At 38.4% G+C, this 20,372-nt stretch overlaps 1 pseudogene across 1 annotated transcript; it reads right to left on the bottom strand.

Annotated features, from left to right (window-relative positions):
- Positions 1–1,675: 1,675 nt before the first annotated feature.
- On the bottom strand, positions 1,676–19,970 carry LOC308240245 (obg-like ATPase 1; annotated as a pseudogene). Its single transcript has 3 exons — positions 19,868–19,970; positions 1,957–2,676; positions 1,676–1,893 (listed from the first exon to the last, which is right to left on the bottom strand). The product of its transcript is annotated as an obg-like ATPase 1 (transcript).
- Positions 19,971–20,372: the final 402 nt, after the last annotated feature.

Below are 20,372 nucleotides of genomic sequence, written 5' to 3'. Positions count from 1 at the left end.
CTCAGTGAGAACTTTAACAAAGAGATAGGAAACAGAAATATGGAGATAGAAAATATAAAAAAGTATCACTCAGAAATGAAGAATACAATAACTGAAATGAAGAATATATTAGAGGAAATCAACAGTAGATTAAATGAAGCAGAGAATCAAGTAAGTAATTTGGAAGAGAAGGTAGCAGAAAACACACAACTAGAATAGTAAAAAGAAAAAAAAAGAATGAAAAAAATGAGTATAGTTTATGGGGCCTTTGAGACATCAAGCATACCAGCATTTGAAACACAGGGATACCAGAAGGAGAAAAGCAAGAGCAGGAAATTTAAAACCTATTTAAAGATATAATGAGAGAAAATTTTCTGTTTCTGTCGTTAACCTTTGCCATTTTAATTGAGATGTCTTGGTGTGGGCCTCTTTAAGTTCATCTTGTTTATGACTCTGCACTTTCTAGACTTGTGTGTTTTTATCTATCACCAAGTTAGAGCAATTTTCAGTCATTATTTCTTCCATAGGTTTTCAATCCCTTGTTATCTCTCTTCTCTTGGTAGCCTTATTATGTGCATGCTGTTACATTTCATGTTGTCTCAAAAGTCTCTTTAATATCCTCATTTTAAAATTCTTTTTTCTTTTTGCTGATCTGATTGTGTGTTTTCTGCTACCTTGTCTTCCAAATCACTGGATCCATCTTCTGATTCATCTAGTCTACTATTTATTCCTTCTAGCATATTCTTCATTTTAGATTATGTATACTTTATTTCTGACTGGTTCTTTTTATGGCTTCTATATCCCTCTGTATGCTGTTGAAGTTCTCACTAAGTTCCTTGAGTTTACTTATCACCATTTTTTTAAACTCTATATCTGGTAAATTGCTTACATTCATTTCACTTAGCTTTTATTCTTGAGATTTCTCCTATTCTTTTATTTGGGTCATGTTTCTTTGTCTCCCAATTTTAGGTGTATCTTTGTATTTTTCCATGTATTAGATATATCTACTATATATCTCAGTCTTTGTATGGTAGTCTTATGCAGTAAGTGTCCTAGGGGACCCAGGGATGCAGTCTCCTTGATCACCTAAGCTGGGTGTTCCAGGAATGTCTTTTGTGTGGGTTATATGGGCCCTTCTGCTATAGTTGAGTCTTGATTTCAATTGGCATATCTATGCATGGGTATGATTTTCAGGTTGGCTGCCTGTGAGGATCAACCCTAACCACAATGTACCAGCTATTGTGCAGGTATTGACCACATGAAGTAGAGTTTGCCTCAGCTGGGGCAGGTGCCTGCTGAAATTTCCCTTTGGGTATATGTACCTTTTGTGAAGCTAATTGGATCTTGTTCTAATATTGTCTGAATTTGGCCACTGGGTGTGCTGTTTCTGGGGTTTCTTGGGAGGGTCTCTAGTGCAGGTCAATGTAAGATTGTGAGTGGCCGTGAGCAACCTGTTTGGAATTTCAAAGTGAACCACAATTTGGGCTGCCTCTGCTGGGTCTGGGTGTGCATGGGAAGGACCAAGCTGCACACCAAGGTCAGCTCCATCAGCACCAAGTCAGGGAGAAATAAGCCAAAGGCCCAAGCAGCCTGAGGTCCATCTTTGCCTGCCTTTGCTTGCTGGTTGCCTGTCAGGCTCAGTCATTGAAAGAGCCTCTGGAGGTACTCTAGTTGCATAAGGTAGATTCTCAGTGAGTCACCAGGAAGGGATTAGTGGTGTTCCATTGTTGGGTCTTAGACCACTCAGGTGCCCAAAGACTGTAGTGGTGGGGCAGGGTCTCAGGAATTCTAGTTGCAGTGCTGCAAACCAAGCCTTAATGATCTTTGGCAAAGTGTTCTGTGTCATATTTGCTTCTAGATACTTCTGTCTCTTCTCAGCACTCAATTCTTGCAATTTCAGTTCCAAGGCTCCCACTAAAAGGAATGACCAAGGCACCTGGGTCATACTTGTCCACACACATTTTAATTTTTATCAACCATTTGTTTTCTTTTTAATGTAGTATTTTTCATAAAGATTAACCAAATAGATAATTTCTTTTGAAGTCAGAAACAAGTGTTTTTTTTTCTGCACTTCAATCTTTTTGTCATTCCAATCAGGATAGAGGGGAACAGGTTCCTTCTTATCTATAACCCAGGATTTAACCTTACACATTATGTCATATTCAGTTTATAGTTTTTAATCTCATCCTCTCACAACTACTTTTCTAGTTTATTTATAATGGGCCCAATCATGTAGTAATCTTTAAGCTGAAACCCTTCATGTATTATTTCTGTATCTTGAATAGGACCTAGACTTCCTTCAACATGCGTGATAGCCTCATTTTCAAAAGCATGTGTTAGATTAACGATTCCATCACAGGCACTAATATGCGATGAAAAGGCATTTCCCAGACCTTGTCCATTGTGAGCTCCTTTTAAAAGACCAGCAATATCAATTACATTCAGAAAGGCAGGAATATTGGGTGCTGATTTGGGACAGTGGCAAAGGAAATCAAACCTTTCATCTGGCATAGGTACTCTGTTCTCATTAGGATGAATAGTGCAGAAGGGGACATTTTCTGCTGATGCTTGACTGTTAGTGAATATATTGAAAAATATAGATTTCCAAACACTTGGCAATACAAAAATACCAATTTCCAATGATTGGGGGTGGTTTAATTCCTGGCTTGGTGCACAGCTTGGTTCTTCCTGTGTGCACTCAAACCCAGTAAAGGCAGCCACAAATGTGGATTGTTTGTAGCTCCATATAGGTTTATCAGGGTCAGTCACAGGCAGCATCTTGCATTGACCTGCACCAGAGTCCCTCCCAGGAGGCCCAGGACCAACACACTGAGTGGCCTGTTTCAGACAACCTTAGTGCAAGATCTAATAAGCTTCATAAGCAGCAAATCCAAAGGATGTCTCAGGAGACACCAACCCTGTTGAGATGAATTCAGCATTATGTTGTTGGCACTGGCATAGCAACTTGCACATCATAGTTGGGGTTGAGTGTCACAGTCAATGAGTCTGAGGAGAGAAAACCAAGATGGTGGCATAGGTAAACACCTGAACTTGCTGCCACACAAACCACATTAAAACTACAACTAAAAGACAAAATGAATATCATCCAGAACCATGGGAAAGCTGGCTGAGTAGAAATTCTACAACTAGAAGGAAAGAGAAAAGCGCATTAAGAGGAGGTGTGGAAATGAAGTGTGGAGGTATGGAGGCACACTCGAAAGGGGATGGCAGCTGGGTATGCTGTTGTCTTTTTCAATCAAGAGGGAGATACAAGCTTCCGACAGTTCTGAACTCCAGTTCTGGGCGAGACTCTGGGGACCCAGACTCATACAGAGAGAAACTGGACTGTCTGGCATCAGGCTGGAATGTGAAGGCAGCTTTCTCTCAGAGGTGCTTGCAGCAATCATTGTTCCTGCACACCTGGGGGCCGCATTGGGGCAAGGCTGATAGTCAGCCATTGCTGTTTGTTCTGCCCTGGTGATTCCCTGAGATCCCCGCCCCTCCCAATTTACAACCCCATCCAAGGTAAGCGCAGAGGCTTTTGCATATGAATGGCCTGGCCTTTCTCTACCTAAAACCTGTCAAACTGCAGCTGGGTCAGAGAGCCCCAGAACCTCCAAAAGAAGGCCCAAGGCTGGACAGCAGCTTGCACTGATCCACAGCTGGGCCTAACCTGGGCACCTCCAAACCCCAGACAAAGAGGAGGAATCTGCAGATCTCTCTGTAGCTCCTGCTGGGTGGCCTTAGGCAGTGGCTGACTTTGCACTTTCTTGGAGATCTCAGTGGTCAGAGTGAGACCATGCAGATTACAACTCTTCACATCTATAAGAGACACACTCTGGGAGCAGACTGAGTGAGCGCCAAAGCCCCACTGAAGCAAGTCCTGCCCCATAAGGGTGTCTCCAGCACAGAAGTTCTCCCATTGTAGACACAACCAGTCCTCACAGCCAATTGGCCTGGAGGTCAATTCCTCCCAGTGATACCAACAGCAATCAAGGCTTAACTACAACAAGACTATGCACATAGCCCACATAGGGGTACACCAAGAGTGTCCACCTCAGGTAATTAGGGAGGCTGAGCCACTGGGCCCTATAGGACACCTAGCACACAAAGTCACTCTATCAACACAGGGAAGCAGCCAAAATGTGGAGACAAAGAAACAGGTCACAAATGAAAGAAATGGAGAAAGCAAACGAGTGGATATAGAGTTCAAAACCACGGTTATAAGGTTACTCAAGAATCTTCTAGAAACCTCCTAGAAATATAATGAGACCCTCAAGGATATGAAAAGGGACCAATTAGAAATAAAGCATACACTGACTGAAATAAAGAATAATATACAGAGATCCAACAGCAAACTAAAGGATCCCAAGAATCAAGTCAAATATTTTAAATACAAAGAAGCAAAAAACACCCAACCAGAAAAGCAAAAGGAAAAAAGAATACAAAAATATGAAGATAGTGCAAGGAGCCTCTGGGACAACTTCAAGCGTACCAATATCCAAATTATAGGGGTGCCAGAAGAAGAGAGAGAGCAAGATACTGAAAAACTATTTGAAGAAATAATGACTGAAAACTTCCCCCATCTGGTGAAAGAAATCGACTTACAAGTACAGGAAGTGCAGAGAACCCCAAACAAAAGGAATCCAAAGAGGACCACACCAAGACACATCATAATTAAAATGCCAAGAGCAAAAGACAAAGAGAGACTCTTAAAAGCAGCAAGAAAAAAACAGTTACCTATAAGGGATTACCCATACAACTGTCAGCTGATTTCTCATCAGAAACTATGCAGGCCAGAAGGGAGTGACAAGAAATATTCAAAGTGATGAATAGCAAGAACCTACAACCAAGATTACTCTACCCAGCAAAGTTATCATTTAGAATTGAAGGTCAGATAAAGAGCTTCACAGATAAGAAAAAGCTAAAGAAGTTCATCACTGCCAAACCAGTATTATATGAAATGCTGAAGGGTATTCTTTAAGAAGAGGAGGAAGAAGAAAAAGGTAAAGATAAAAATGATGAACAACAAAGTGACAACCAATACATATCTATTAACAAGTGAATCTAAAAATCAAGTGAATAAAAAATCAGATGAACAGAATAAACTGGGGAATAGAATCAAATCAGGGGCATAGAAAGGGAGTGTACTGACAATTCTTGGTGGGAAGGGGGTGTGGGGGGTATGGGAAGAGACTGGACAAAAATCGTACACCTATGGAAGAGGACAGTGTGGGGGTAAGGGCAGGGGATGGGGTGGAAACTGGGTGGAGGGGAGTAATGGGGGGAAAAAGAGGAGCAAATGTAATAATCTGAACAATAAAGATTTATTAAAAAAATGAATCTGAGGAACCATCCAACACATGAGTGGTCATAAAGACTCATTTACAACAGGAAGACCCACATAACCCACATAACACAAGGAATATTCCTTGAGCACCCAGCTCAGATGATCAATGAGAATGCACCAGTGGACCCCACAGGACACCTACCACATACAATCATCCCATGAAGATTTGAGATTCATAGCAGATCTACCTAATATATAGAAACAAACACAAAGCTGCAGCTAAATGTGGAGACAAAGAAACAGGCTCAAAATGAAAGAACAGTAGAAATCTATAGGAAAAATGATAAATGGATGTAAGCAATTTATTAAATATAGAAGTCAAAGTAAAACTTATAAGAATGCTCAAGAGCATGAGAATGGTCATATAAACCATAGAAAAAGACCAGTCAGAAATGAAGTATATAATATTTGAAAGGAAAAATGCACTGAAATGAGTAAATAATAGGTTACATGGAGTAGAGAATTGAACAAGCAATTTGGAAGACAAAGTAGAAAAAAAAAAACAACCCACCAATCAAAGCAACAAAAGGAAATTTTAAAAATGTAGTTCAAGGGACCTTTGGGACTGCATGAAGAGCAACAACATTTGCATCTTAGGGTTACCAGGAAAAAAAGATAGTGAGCAGGGATCAGGAACATCTTGGAAGAAATAATGAATGAAAAATTTCCTAAACTTGTGAAGGGAAAAGACAAACAAGTCCAGGCATTTCAGAGAATCTCAAACAAGATGAACCCAAAGAGGCCACTTGTGTGTGAAGGGAAAAGACACACAAGTCCAGGCAGTTCAGAGAATCTCAAACAAGATGAACCCACACCAACACACATCATAACTAAAGTGGCAAAGGTTAACAATAAAGAGAGAATCTTAAAAGACACAAGAGAAAGACAGTTAGATACCTGTAAGGAATCTCCCATAAGAATGTTAGCTGATTTCTCAATAGAAACATTTAAATTCAGAAGAGATTGGCATAAACTATTCAGTGATGAAAAGCAAAGACCTGTAATCAAGACTACTTTACCCAGCAAGGCTATCATTTAAAATTGAAAGAAAAGACTCATTGGTTTAACTAAGTATGACTATCTGATGAAGCTTTGGCAAAACCCAGAAGGACAAGGCTCAGAGAACATTCAGACAACTGAGGCACCCACGGAACAGCTGCGAGCCCCAGAACACCGGTCCCCAATTGGTGCAAACACGTGGATTCAGAGGAACTCTACACTCCACCACGGAAAGGTCAGATTTCGCCTGGGATAAGGAGAGAGAGAGAACTACAAAACCAGACATCCAGAGAAGAGAGACCACGGGGGAGACAAAGAAACAGCCCGCATATGAAAGAAAAGCAGGCATCACCAGAAAAGGAAGTAAACAAAATGGAGACAAGCAATCTTCCAGAGAAAGAATTCAGAGAAATGGTCATAAGTTGGCTAAAAAGAATGGAAGACAAATTTGACAATATGAGCAAGAACCAAGAAGAAATGAAGAAGAACCAAGAACAAATGAAAAATGACATCGCTGCTGTAAAGAACTCCATAGAAAGCATCAAGAGTAGACTAGAAGAAGCAGAGGACCGCATCAGTGAGCGAGAAGACAAGATGGGAAAAATTACCCAAGTAGAGCAACTCCTAGAAAAAAAAATTAAAAGGCAGGAGGAGAGCCTAAGGGAACTTTGGGACAACACGAAACAAAACAACATCCTCATAATAGGGGTTCCAGAAGGAAAGGAAGATGAGCAAGGAATAAAAAACCTGTTTGAAGAAATAATGACAGAAAACTTCCCTGATATAGAGAAGAAAAAACCCACACAAATCCAAGAAGCTCACAGAGTCCCAAGCAAAATGAACCCCAAAAGACTGACACCAAGGCACATCATAATTAAATTGGCAAACACCAACGACAAAGTAAGAATCTTAAAAGTGGCAAGAGAGAGACAGAAAGTTACATACAAAGGAACCCCCATCAGACTAGCAACTGATTTCTCAACAGAAACTCATCAGGCCAGAAGGGAATTGAATGAAATATACAAAGTCATGCAAAGGAAGGGTCTGAATCCAAGAATCCTGTACCCAGCAAGGCTATCAATCAAAATTGAAGGTGAAATCAGAAGCTTCACAGACAAAAAAGGACTAAAGGAATTTATTACCACCATACCAGCAATGCAAAAAATGCTAAAGGGTCTGCTGTAAAAAAAAAAGAAATAGGAAGCAAAGAAGGAACACAGGGGTAAAGAATAAAAATGGCGACAAATAAGTACCTATCAATAATAACTTTAAATGTAAATGGATTAAATGCCCCAATCAAAAGACATAGGGTAACGGATTGGATAAGAAAACAAGACCCATATATCTGCTGTCTACAAGAAACCTACCTCAAAAAAAAAAAAAAAAAAAGACGCACACAGACTGAGGGTGAAGGGATGGAAAAAGGTTTTCCAGGTAAATGGAACTGAAAAAAAAGCTGGGGTAGCAATACTTATATCTGACAAATTAGATCTCAAAGTGAAAGACATAACAAGAGATAAAGAAGGCCACTTCATAATACTAAAGGAAGCAATCCAACAAGAAGAAATAACTCTGGTAAACATATATGCACCCAATACAGGAGCACCCCAATACATAAAAAAACTGGAGGATATCAAGGGAGAGATTGACAGCAATACAATCATAGTAGGAGACTTTAATACCTCACTATCACCATTGGACAAATCCTCTAAACAAAAAATCAGCAAAGAAACATCAATCCTCAATGACTCACTAGACCAGATGAAATTAATTGACATCTTCAGAACATTTCACCCCAAAGCCACAGAATATACATTCTTCTCAAGTGCACATGGGTCATTTTCAAAGATAGACCATATGTTGGGACATAGGCAATGTCTCTTCAAATAAAAGAAGATAGAAATTATATCAAGCATCTTCTCAGACCACAGTGGCATAAAACTGGAAATCAACTACAATAAAAACAACCTAAAGAAATCAAACACATGGTGACTAAACAGCATGCTATTAAACAATGATTGGGTTACCAGAGAGATGAAGGAAGAAATAAAAAACATCATGGCAACAAATGACAATGAAAACACTACAATCCAAAATCTATGGGACACAGCAAAAGCAGTCTTGGGAGGGAAGTTCATAGCTCTACAAGCCTACTGCAAAAAAAAAAAACAATGGTAAGAAATTACCTAACCCAACAACTCAAAGAGTTAGAAAAAGAGCAACAAGAAAAGCCCAGTGTAAGCAGAAGGAAGGAAATAATAAAGATAAGAGCGGAGATAAGCGACATTGAGACCAAAGAAAAAATACAAAAGATCAACAAAACCAAGAGCTGGTTCTTGGAAAGGATAAACAAGATTGATGAACCTCTATCCAGGCTCACCAAAAAGCAAAGAGAGAGGACCCAAATAAACAAAATCAGAAATGAAAGAGGTGAAATAACAACAGATCCTGCCGAAATACAAAGGATTGTTAAAAATTACTATGAACAACTCTATTCCAACAAACTGGACAACCTGGAGGAAATGGACATATTCCTAGAAAAATAGAACCTTCCAAAACTCAAACAGGAAGAATCTAAACAGCTCAATATGCCAGTAACTATGGAAGAAATTGAAGCAGTCATCTAAAAGCTTCCGGCAAACAAAAGCCAGAGGCCAGACGGCTTCACAGGAGAGTTTTACCAAACATTCAAGGAAGAACTAAAACCTATCCTCCTCACAATATTCAAAAAAATTCAAGAGGAAGGAACACTTCCAAGCTCCTTCTATGAAGCCAACATCACCCTAATACCAAAACCAGATAAAGACAACACAATGAAGGAGAATTACAGGCCAATATCCCTCATGAATGTAGATGCCAAAATCCTCAGCAAAATTCTAGCAAATTGGATCCAGCAGTACATCAGAAAGATCATACACCATCACCAAGTAGGGTTTATCCCAGGAATGCAAGGATGGTACAATATCCGCAAATCAATAAATGTGATACATCACATAAACAAATTGAGAGATAAAAATCACATAGTCATATCAATTGATGCAGAAAAAGCAAAGTCCAACACCCTTTCTTGATAAAAACTCTCAACAAGATGGGAATAGAAGGATCATACCTCAACATTATAAAAGCTATATATGATAAACCCACAGCTATCATCATACTCAATGGACAAAAACTAAAAAATTTCCCCTAAGAACAGGAACAAGACATGGATGCCCACTCTCACCATTCCTGTTCAACATAGTACTGGAAGTATTAGCCATTGCAATTAGACAAGAAGAAGAAATAAAAGGCATCCAAATTGGAAAAGAAGAAGTAAAGTTGTCCTTAAGCAGATGACATGATATTGTACATAAAAAACACCGAAAGAACCCATCAAAAAACTAACAGACGTAATAAATGAATTCGGCAATGGAGCAGGATACAAAATTAACGCCAAGAAATCTATGGCATTTCTATACACCAATAGTGAACTTACAGAAAGAGAGACTAAAAAAGCAATCCCATTTACCATAGCACAAAAAAAATTAAGATACTTAGGAATAAACCTAACCAAGGAGGTAAAAGACCTATACGCGGAAAACTACAGGACACTGAAAAAAGAGATAGAGGAAGACATAAACAGATGAAAGAACATACCATGTTCATGGATTGGGAGAATCAACATCATTAAAATGTCCATACTACCCAAAGCAATCTATAGACTCAATGCACTCCCCATTAAAATACCAACGGCATATTTCACAGACCTAGAAAGAACTCTCCAAAAATTCATCTGGAATAAAAAAAGACCCCGAATAGCCACAGCAATCCTGAGAAAGAAGAAAAAAGTATGAGGGATCTCAATACCAGATTTCAAGCTGTATTACAAAGCCACTGTCCTCAAAACAGCCTGATACTGGCACAAGAACAGACATATAGACCAATGGAATAAAATAGAGAACCCAGATATCGACCCAAACCACCATGCGCAATTAATATTTGACAAAGGAGGCATGAACATACAATGGAGTCAAGACAGTCTCTTCAATAAATGGTGTTGGGAAAATTGGACAGATATATGCAAAAAAATGAAACTAGACCACCAACTTACACCATACACAAAAGTAAACTCAAAATGGATACAGGACTTAAATATAAGACGGGAAACCATAAAAATACTAGAGGAATCCACAGGCAGCAAAATCTCAGACATATGCCGAAAGAACTTCTTCACTGATACTGCCACTAGGGCAACAGAAGCCAAAGAGAAAATAATCAAATGGGACTACATCAAAATAAAAAGCTTTTTCACAGCAAAAGAGACCATCAACAAAACAACAAGAAATCCCACTGTATGGGAGAACGTATTTGCAAATGTTATCACTGATAAAGGTTTAATCTCCAACATCTACAGGCAGCTTATACAACTTAATAAAAGGAAGATAAATGATCCAATAGAAAAAATGGACAACGGACCTAAATAGAATCTTTTCCAAAGAAGACAGAAGGAAGGCCAAGAGACACATGAAAATATGCTCAAAGTCACTAATTATCCAAGAGATGCAAATCAAAACGACAATGCGATACTATCACACACCTGTCAGAATGGCTATCATCAACAAATCAACAAACGACAAGTGTTGGCGAGGATGTGGAGAAAAAGGAACGCTCGTGCACTGTTGGTGGGAACGCAGACTGGTGCAGCCACTGTGGAGAACAGTATGGAGTTTCCTCAAGAAGCTGAAAGTGTAACTTCCATTTGACCCAGTAATCCCACTCCTAGGAATATATCCTAAGAAACTAGAAACACCAATCAGAAAGGATATATGCACCCCTATGTTCATAGCAGCACAATTTACAATAGCTAAGATTTGGAAACAGCCTAGGTGCCCGTCAGCAGATGACTGGATCAGAAAACTATGGTACATCTACACAATGGAATACTATGCTGCCATAAAAAAGAAGGAATTATTACCATTTGTAGGCACCTGGATGGAATTAAAGAACATTATGCTGAGTGAAATAAGCCAGTCAACGAAAGAAAAATACCACATGATCTCACTCATTTGGGGATAATGAGAAACAGTATAAACTGATGAACAAAAAGATAGATACAGAGGCAGTAAAGCATCAAACAGACTGTCAAATTACAGCAGGAAGGTTAGGGAGAGGTGGGGGAAATAAGAGATCAACTGAAGGACTTGTATGCATGCATATAAGAGTAACCAACGGATGCAAAGCATTGGGGGGTGAGGGCATGTATGGGAGTGTGTTGCGGGGGGCAATGGTAAGATATGTACACATATAATACCTTAATAAAAAAAATAAAATTATAAGGAAAATAAAGAGCTTCTCACACAAAATACAAAAAGCTAAAGGTGTCATTACCACCAAACCAGCATTGCAAGAAATTTTAAAGGGAAGGTCTTCTTTAAGAATAAGAAGATAGAATAAAACAGAAGAACATAGCTAAAAGAATAAAATGGCAATAAATACGAACCTATCTTTAATAAGTTTAAATGTAAATGGTTTAAATGCTCCAATTACACGACAGAGAGTAGCTGAATGGATAAGAAAAGAAGACAAGAATGGATAAGAAAAGAAGACCCATATAGATGCTATCTACAAGATTACCACCTCAGAAAAATAGATACACATAGACTAAAAGTAAAGGGATGGAAAAAGATATTTCATGGAAATTGAAAAAAAGCTGGAGTACCAATATTTATATCTGACAAAATAAACTTTAAAGCAAATATTATGAATAAGTAAATGGCAAGAAATTGGACAATCTAGAAGAAATGAATAAATTCCTAGAAATATACAATCTTTCAAAATGAGATCAAGAAGAATAAAATAATCTGAATAGACAGATTATAATTAGTGAAATTACAGCAGTAATGGAAAAGAAAACTCTCAACAAAAAAAGTTCTGGACTGGATGGCTTCACAGATGCATTTTTCCAAACATTCAAAGATGAATTAACACCTATCCTCAAACCATTCCAAAAAATTCAAGAAGAGGGCAGATTTCCAAGCTCATTTTATGAGGCCAGCATTAACCTAATTTTAAAACCATATAAAAACACTATAAAGAAAGAAAATTATAGGCCAATATTCTTGATGAACATAGATGCTAAAATAATTGACAAAATATTAGCAAACTCAATCCAGTAATACGATAAATAGATCATACTCCATGACCAAGTGGTATTTGTTCCTGGGATGCAAGGTTGTTACAATATCTGCAAATGAAGGATAAAACTACATGATCATATCAATAGATGCAGAAAAAAATTTTGATAAAATATAACACACATTTATGATAAAAACTCTCATCGAAATGGGAATAGAGGGAACCTATCTCAACATAATGACTATATATACTCACAGCCAATATCATACTCAATGGGAAAACCTATATTAGTTTCTCTCAATATCAGAGCAAGGCAGGGATGTCCATTTTCATGATTCTTATTCAACATAATACTGGAAGTCCTAGGCACAGCAATAAGACAAGAAGAAAAAATAAAAGGCATCCAAATTGAAAAATAAGAAATAAAATTGTCCTTATTTTCAGATAATATGATTCCGTATACAGAGAACCACAAAGATTTTACCAAAATACTATGAGTACTGTTAAATAAATTCAGTACAGTAGCAGGATACAAAATAACTATCCAGAAATCTGTCATATTTATACTGTACGTATACACCAATAATGAACTGTCAGAAAGGGAAACTAAGGAAACATTTCCATTTACAAATGAATAAAAAAGTACCTAGAACTAAGTTTAACCAAGAACTTAAAAGATCTGTACTCAGAAAATTATAAGACACTGAAGAAGAAAATTGAAGAAGATACAATTAAGTGGAGAAGTATATACTGTGTCCATGGATCATAAGAATTAACATCATTAAAATGTTCATATTACCCAAAACAATCTATAGATATAACACAATTTCTATCAAGATATCAATGGTGTATTTCACAGAACTAGAGCAAATATTCCAAAAATGTATATGGAACCACAAGAGACTCCAAGTAACCCCAGCAATCTTGAGAATAAAAATAAAGTTGGAGGAATTACACTACCTGATATCAAGCTATACTACAAGGCCACAGTAATCAAATCAGCTTAATACTGACAAGAAAACAGACATACAGATTAAAGAAACAGAATAGAGATCCCAGAAATAAACCCAGAGATTTATAGCCAATTAATATTTGACAAAGGAGGTAAGAATTCACAATGAGGTAAAGACAGTCTATTCAATAAATGGTGTTGGAAAAATTGGAAAGATACATGCAAAAAAATAAAACTAGATCACATTTTTACACTATACTCAAGAATAAACTCACAATGGATTAAAGTTTTAAATGTTAGAGTTGAAACCATAAAAATCATATAAGAAGACATAGGCAGTAAAATCTCGAACATTTGTCATAGCAATATTTTTTTCTGGCACATTTTCTTGTGCAAGGGAAACACAATAAGAAAATGAGACTACATCAAACTGAAATGTTTTTGGACAGTAAAGGAAACTATCAACACAATGAAAAGACAATGCACTGAATGGGAGAACATATTCACTGACACATCTGATAAGGGGTTAATATCTAAAATTAATAAAGAACTTACAAAACAACACCAGAAAACAAACAATCCATTTAAAAAATGGGCAAAGGACCTGAATAGACACTTCTGTAAAGAGAACATACAGATAGATGGCCAATAGACATATGAAAAGATGGTCAATATTACTAATCATCAGAGATATGCAGATTAAAACCACAATGGGATGTCACCTCACACCTATCAGGATGGTTATCTAATCTAATAAAAGGGTAATATGCAAATTAACCATCACTCTGCCACAAAGATGGCGACACCCATAGCATCCTGCAACCAGCCAGGGAGGGAGGGAGGGCCTCTGGGCAGTGGGCCCATGCCAGGGGTGGGGGTGTGCTCTGAGCCACCGTGGAGTGGCTCGGAGCATGCCCCCATCCCAGTGGACAGGGCATGGCAGCGAGCTAGCAGAGCTACCAGCGGTGGTGGGCATGGTGGCCTGGCTGCAGGGTGGCCAGCTTGGGTGGGCCATATCCTGGGCTGCTGAGGCCTACGCTGAGGCACCGGTGGTGTGGGCAACTGTGGGGTGAGTCCGAGGCTAGGGTGCTGGGAGACGTCGGACTGCATCCCAGGAGGCGGGGTACCAGAGGAACTGGCCGCTGCCGTCCCAGCACTGAAGCTGCCTCCTATGATATGTATCCTACCCTAGGTGTGCAGGAAGTGGGTTCAGGGAACCTCTCCCTTTGTGGCACCCAGAACCCGGCTTCGAGAGGTGCAGCAGGGAAAGGCCGCATTGGTTGATCAGGAGCAGCAGAACCGCCCTAGGCAGCTTCTCCTTGAGAATTTGGAGAAGACCCACTTCTAGTCCGGAGGCTGATGTGAACGTTGGGCTTCTTTTGAAGAATGATTGTTTTGCTTGGGAATATGGTTTGTCTGTAGAAGGCTGGGAAAGGACAAAATCTGTTACCAGTCCTCTTCCAAACAGACACCCTCTGGAGCTGAAAGCCTCAAGAGCGAGTGCTCTCACGCCCCCATCTCTGGTCCTACCAGCGTCTGAGGTGGATCTGGTGAGTAGGAGGCCACCCTGCCTGTCGTCAGTCCGAGGGAGGCATATCTGGGAGTTGTGAGAAGGGGCATCCTCTAAAAGAAGCTTCTCTGTCATTAACGGTTTCATATATTTCTCCACTTTGGTAACAAGACATTTACTATTTATATATTCAGAAGCAGGCTATTTCCCACATGCTCCAATCGGTAGGATGCCGATTGCTCTGCACCAGTAACAGCTGAAAAAAAGAGATGCCCATTAACCACATACCCTTCCCCCCCAAACTTCCAAAAGTTGGGTCAGCTTCCTTTCCAGGGAGCTAGGACTGATTTTGGGGTCCCAGATACACTGGACCTGGTCGCTGTGGAGTGATCTACCTACTTAAATGACAGGGGCGGGATGAGACAGAGGATGTATTTGAGTTTTGTTCTGTTTTGTTTTGTTGTTGTTTTTTTCCCCAAAAAAATTGCCTGTTACAAACACTTCTGCAGTAGTCCTCAATTGTACTGGAAGTACTGCATTTCCTCCATTTGCAGGCATACTCATTTATCCAAATTTTAACATTTTTGAAACCAGGATACATCTTAACAGAGAGGTTAAAAGGATTTGCTAGCTGCTAGGCATCTACATTGGTGTATATATAGGTCTAGGGACCCTACCCATGCATGAATTTCATTCACCGGGCCTCTAGTCATCAATAAATCAACAACAAGTGCTGGCTAGGATGTGGAGAAAAGAGAACCCTCGTGCATTGTTGATGGGAATGCAGACTGTACAGCCACTGTGGAAAGCAGTATGGAGTTTCCTGGAAAAATAAAAAATGGAACTGTCTTATGACCCAGTGATTCCACTTCTGGGAATATATCCAAAGAAACCCAAAACACTAATTTAAAGAATATACGCACCCTTATGTTAATCACGTTATTTATAATAGCTAAGATCTGGAAGCAGCCTAAGTATCCATCAGTATATGAGTGGATAAAAAAGCTGGGGTACAATTACACCATGGAATACTATACAGCATTTAAAAAGAAGAATCTCTTATCCCTTGAAACAGCATGAAGGGACCTGGAGAGTATCATGCTAAGTGAAATAAGTCTGTCAGAGAAAGACAAATATCACATGATCTCACTCATATGTGGAATCTAAGTAACAAAATAACTGATGAATGGAGTGTATCCAGAGACATGGGAAGCATGGAACAGAGTATGGAATCTCAGAGGGAAGGCGGGGGAAGGTAAGTGGGTGGGAGGTAATCAACCAAGGACTTTGCATGTATATATGCATGGTCCATTGACACAGACAATGGGGCGATGAGGGCCTGGGGTGGGGGTGGACTGGAGGGGGTCAATGGGGGAAAAAGGGGGACATATGTAATACTTTCAACAATAATGAATTATTAAAAAACAAATAAAAATAAAATCAGGATTCCAGGAATGTGACCTACCTAGCACTGTACCAGTGCCTGATAAATAGTAAGCACTTGGTAGTAATTGTATATTTGTCACAACCTGAATTTCTGGGTCTGCTTAGGTGTTCTCAGTTATGGAGTTTTCAGTAAAGTATCAAGACTAAGTCTCAAAGAAAGCCTTGATGGTGAGTACTCTAATTTCCAAAACATATAGTTGATAAGGCATATTCAATTTCCTAGAGATATAGGTATTAAAGTGGATGTCCCAAAAGTTGTAGTCTTCTGGGGATAAGGTGGTCCTCACTGTGTAGGTGAAGGCATTTTTCTTTATGGTATAAGACCATTACAAGTTAGAGTAGGCTAGTGTTAGGGCCAGGGGAAAGAATTAGGTATAAGAGAGAAAATTGTGGATTCTCATCTTCATCTGCTGGATGGCTACATTTTTGGTGGAAGACTAAACTAGTGCTCCCCCAAAAGGTCATGTTAGGACACATAGAAAATGAGAACTACATAGCACATTGGGGAACTAGACAAAATTACAGTTGAAGGTAACTGGCCCTTGTACTCTGGATACCCCAGATCTTCATGGTCACTTCAAGGGCCAAGAAGATCAATATTTTACAAACTTATAACCCAGTAAGTATATAGGAAAGTTTCCATGGCAACAAATACTCCTCTCTTCTTGAAATCAGTTATTGGGTTAAACCACAATCAGTTATTGGGTTAAACCAAAAGTGGTATACACCAGTAATCTCAGAACAAATACATTTTACCTTGGGTGTTTTTTAAGTTTAAATGACATGCATTTAGAGAGCATCATGTGAACATCTTGGATGAACAGAACATTAGGCCATGGTCCAATAATTCTATCTTTGAATTTTCAAATAGGTCCTTTTCAGAATTATTCCAAACGTGGTGCTACTTCAGGTGAAGAGGAAACTGTGATTTCATTATCAGGAATAAAAAACATGATATCTTTAAGATATACCATAATCTTATAATTATGCAGTTACGTGGGATTTCATTTATTAGTTTTTGAAAATAGATATTGTATAAGGAAACATCAGGAAAATATTGACTGCAACATATTTGGTCTACCACTTTCCACACATCACTCTCATGTTGAAGACATAAACCCAGTTTTATAAAAAACAATTATTTCAAACATTTTTCAAAAGAAGATAATAGCAATTTCCATCAAGCACATGAAAAGATACTCAATATCTTTAGTCATTAGGGAAATGCAAAATAAAACCACAATGCTATACAACTACAAGTCCCTTAAAATGACTAAAATTTACAAAGCCTGAAAACTGTAGGCATTGACAAGAATGTGCACAGAAACTTCAGAAGAGAGCTTGTCAATTTCTCATAAAATATCTACATTTACCTTTTGACCCAGCAATTTAACCTCTAGGTATTTACCCAAGGGAAAAGAAAACATAAGTACACACAACAAATTGCACATGAATGTTTACAACAACGTTGTTGAAAATATTCAAAACATAGAAACTTCCCACATTTCCATTAACAGCTGGAGTGACAAAAATTGTGATATATCCATAAAATGGAATGCTACTTAGCAATATAAATTTAATGCTACTGTTACATGCAAGAACATGAATGAATCTCAAAAATACTATGTTATGGAAAATAGACATAAAAGAGTATATAGTGCATTCATCCTTTTATGTAAAACTCCAGAAGCAAATATATTCTAGGTGACAAAAGAGGATTTGTAGTTGCCTGAGGCTTGGAGTGGGGGGCTGGTTGACTGAAATAAGCACAAGGAAAGTTTTTGGGATAATGAAAATATTTGATATTCTGACTGTGATATTTGTTACTTACAAAGGGTATATAAATTTGTCAGGAATCATCAAAAAATATACTCAAAATAGGCAAATTTTATTGTATGTAAATTATATCTAAAAATATTTTAAAAGAAGTTATGGCTTTGCCAAGATGATCTGAGTGATCCTAAATTAATAGGTTTGGTCTGAAACTTATTGCCATGAGGCTGTTAATTCTGGAAAGAGGCAGAACTCTCCATTTTATATAAAACTAGTACAGGAGCCTAATGTAATTCTGCCACAAGTTGTTATCTATATGTTATTGAAAGGACTTGTCCTTAGGCTTAGAGAAACAACTCAAGTGCTTGACGTAACCATGGGACCTAGACCCTGAATTATCATATTTGTGTACAATTTTTACTTCATTTAGGAAAGTGCCCTCTGGTAAGTGACATACTTGTCAGGAATACCAGTAAAGAAGTGGCAGATGGTATAAGGCCATAGAGGGCATAACTAAAACTAAAGGCAGAAATTTAAAATACGATGAAGAACATGTTTTCTTAAGATGTAGTGAGGCATTTGTATCTCTATCTGTAAAGGCAATAAACCCAGGAGTGGGTATGAGCAGTAACACACTGATAATGCTGATTTTTTTTACATGTTATCTCATGAGCATATCAGTTCAATTATTTCTATCCCTCCCAACATGGATTATCCAAAAGAGTATACATTTAAACTAAGATGACCTTGGAATATAGTTATCAGTGTAAAGGCCAGAGAGTATCACACAGAAATCCATGTCATGAAATACCCTTCCCACTGCCTTTTGCAGGTAAGGATGGAAGGTGAACCATCCACTCTCACCCTAGGACCCTGGTTAGTATACAAAGAAGTTTAAAGTGGTGGAAGTAGTACCTGTGGACAAAGTGGTTAACCTTGCTTTGGTACATATTCAGAGGCAAGTATGTCTAGGAGGCTCATGGCATGGGTTTCTCTGTTCCTCTCATTCTACACATCTGCATTGATACTCTGAGGCTTATTATTTATTAAAAAATAGTGGGACTGATTTTTCCATCTTATAGTTTTTCTTGAGACTTACTGAGAACCTAAAGTGCAGGGCCTATTCTTTCTATCCAACAAATAACACTAGAGACTATGTCCTAATTAGTGGGACTTGCCTGACTCTCTTCATGTTCTACCAGGATCTAAAGTACCTAGAGCCCTTCTTAATTCACGGTTGCATGTTGCTCCTGAAATTCCCCAGAAGTGAGAGTGATGCTGGTTAAAAGAAAAGGTTCTTAACTCTTTTTTTGCTCTTGAATACACCATGCTGAACACTGGAGGGCACCCTTGTGCTGTTGTAAGTTAAGAGCTGAAGGTATCAGAAGTGTGGGATGCATAGAATTTTAATCAGTCATCTGAGGGATTTATTAGATGGTGCCACTAGGACCTGGGTTGGAGGTCACAAGGAAAACGATTAAATACTGATTAGGAATTCAGTCAGTGGTGGCCTAACTTTTTAGGCAGAGCTCACTGGGCCATGGGCATAAGACTATAAAGGAGCCAACAGAAAGGAACATATACTTTCAGTTATCATCAGTATGCAGATTCGCAAGCCTATATTTCATCTGTGATTCATATGTATAGATAGATATTCAACCAATTACTGAATATATAGCCATTTGAATATCTGTCAGATACTTTAAACTCATTGTTACCAAAATGGAACTAATATTTTCCTTACTCTCTTTGCCACCCACTGTCCCCAGACTCTCATCCCATTCCAAAACCTCACCTACCATATCCTTCTCTACCTCATAGACTTGCTCATTTACCAGTGTTCCCATCTCAGTAAATACATGTTATTTATTTTTAGCTATTTTCCCCAGCATTGTTTTTAAAAGTACAAGGGACATGTCAATAAAAATCTGAGAAATAGGTTCATCTAACTGCCTTTTAATATTCTATGCTGGAAACACTTTGACCAATCACTAGAAATTGAAAAGTGATGATGATGTAGGACTGAAAATGGAACTCCCTCATCTCTGACTTTCTGAACAAACTCTGGGGGACCAAGTTATTCTCCAATTTGGATTTTTAAGTAGACACACAATGAATTCCTGTACTCCAAAGACTAAAGATGAAAGCAGATATTACCATTTCAATTACAGTGCCACACCCTTTGTTTTATTTAAGGTTCCAGTCATATTTTAGTATATCTTAAATGATATTATATATGACCTCCTAAA

This window comes from Plecotus auritus, assembly GCF_963455305.1.
Source record: "Plecotus auritus genome assembly, chromosome: X".
NCBI classification, from domain to species: domain Eukaryota; kingdom Metazoa; phylum Chordata; class Mammalia; order Chiroptera; family Vespertilionidae; genus Plecotus; species Plecotus auritus.
The sequence above is the reverse complement of the archived record's forward strand: the minus strand, read 5'-3'. Positions and strand labels throughout refer to the sequence as shown.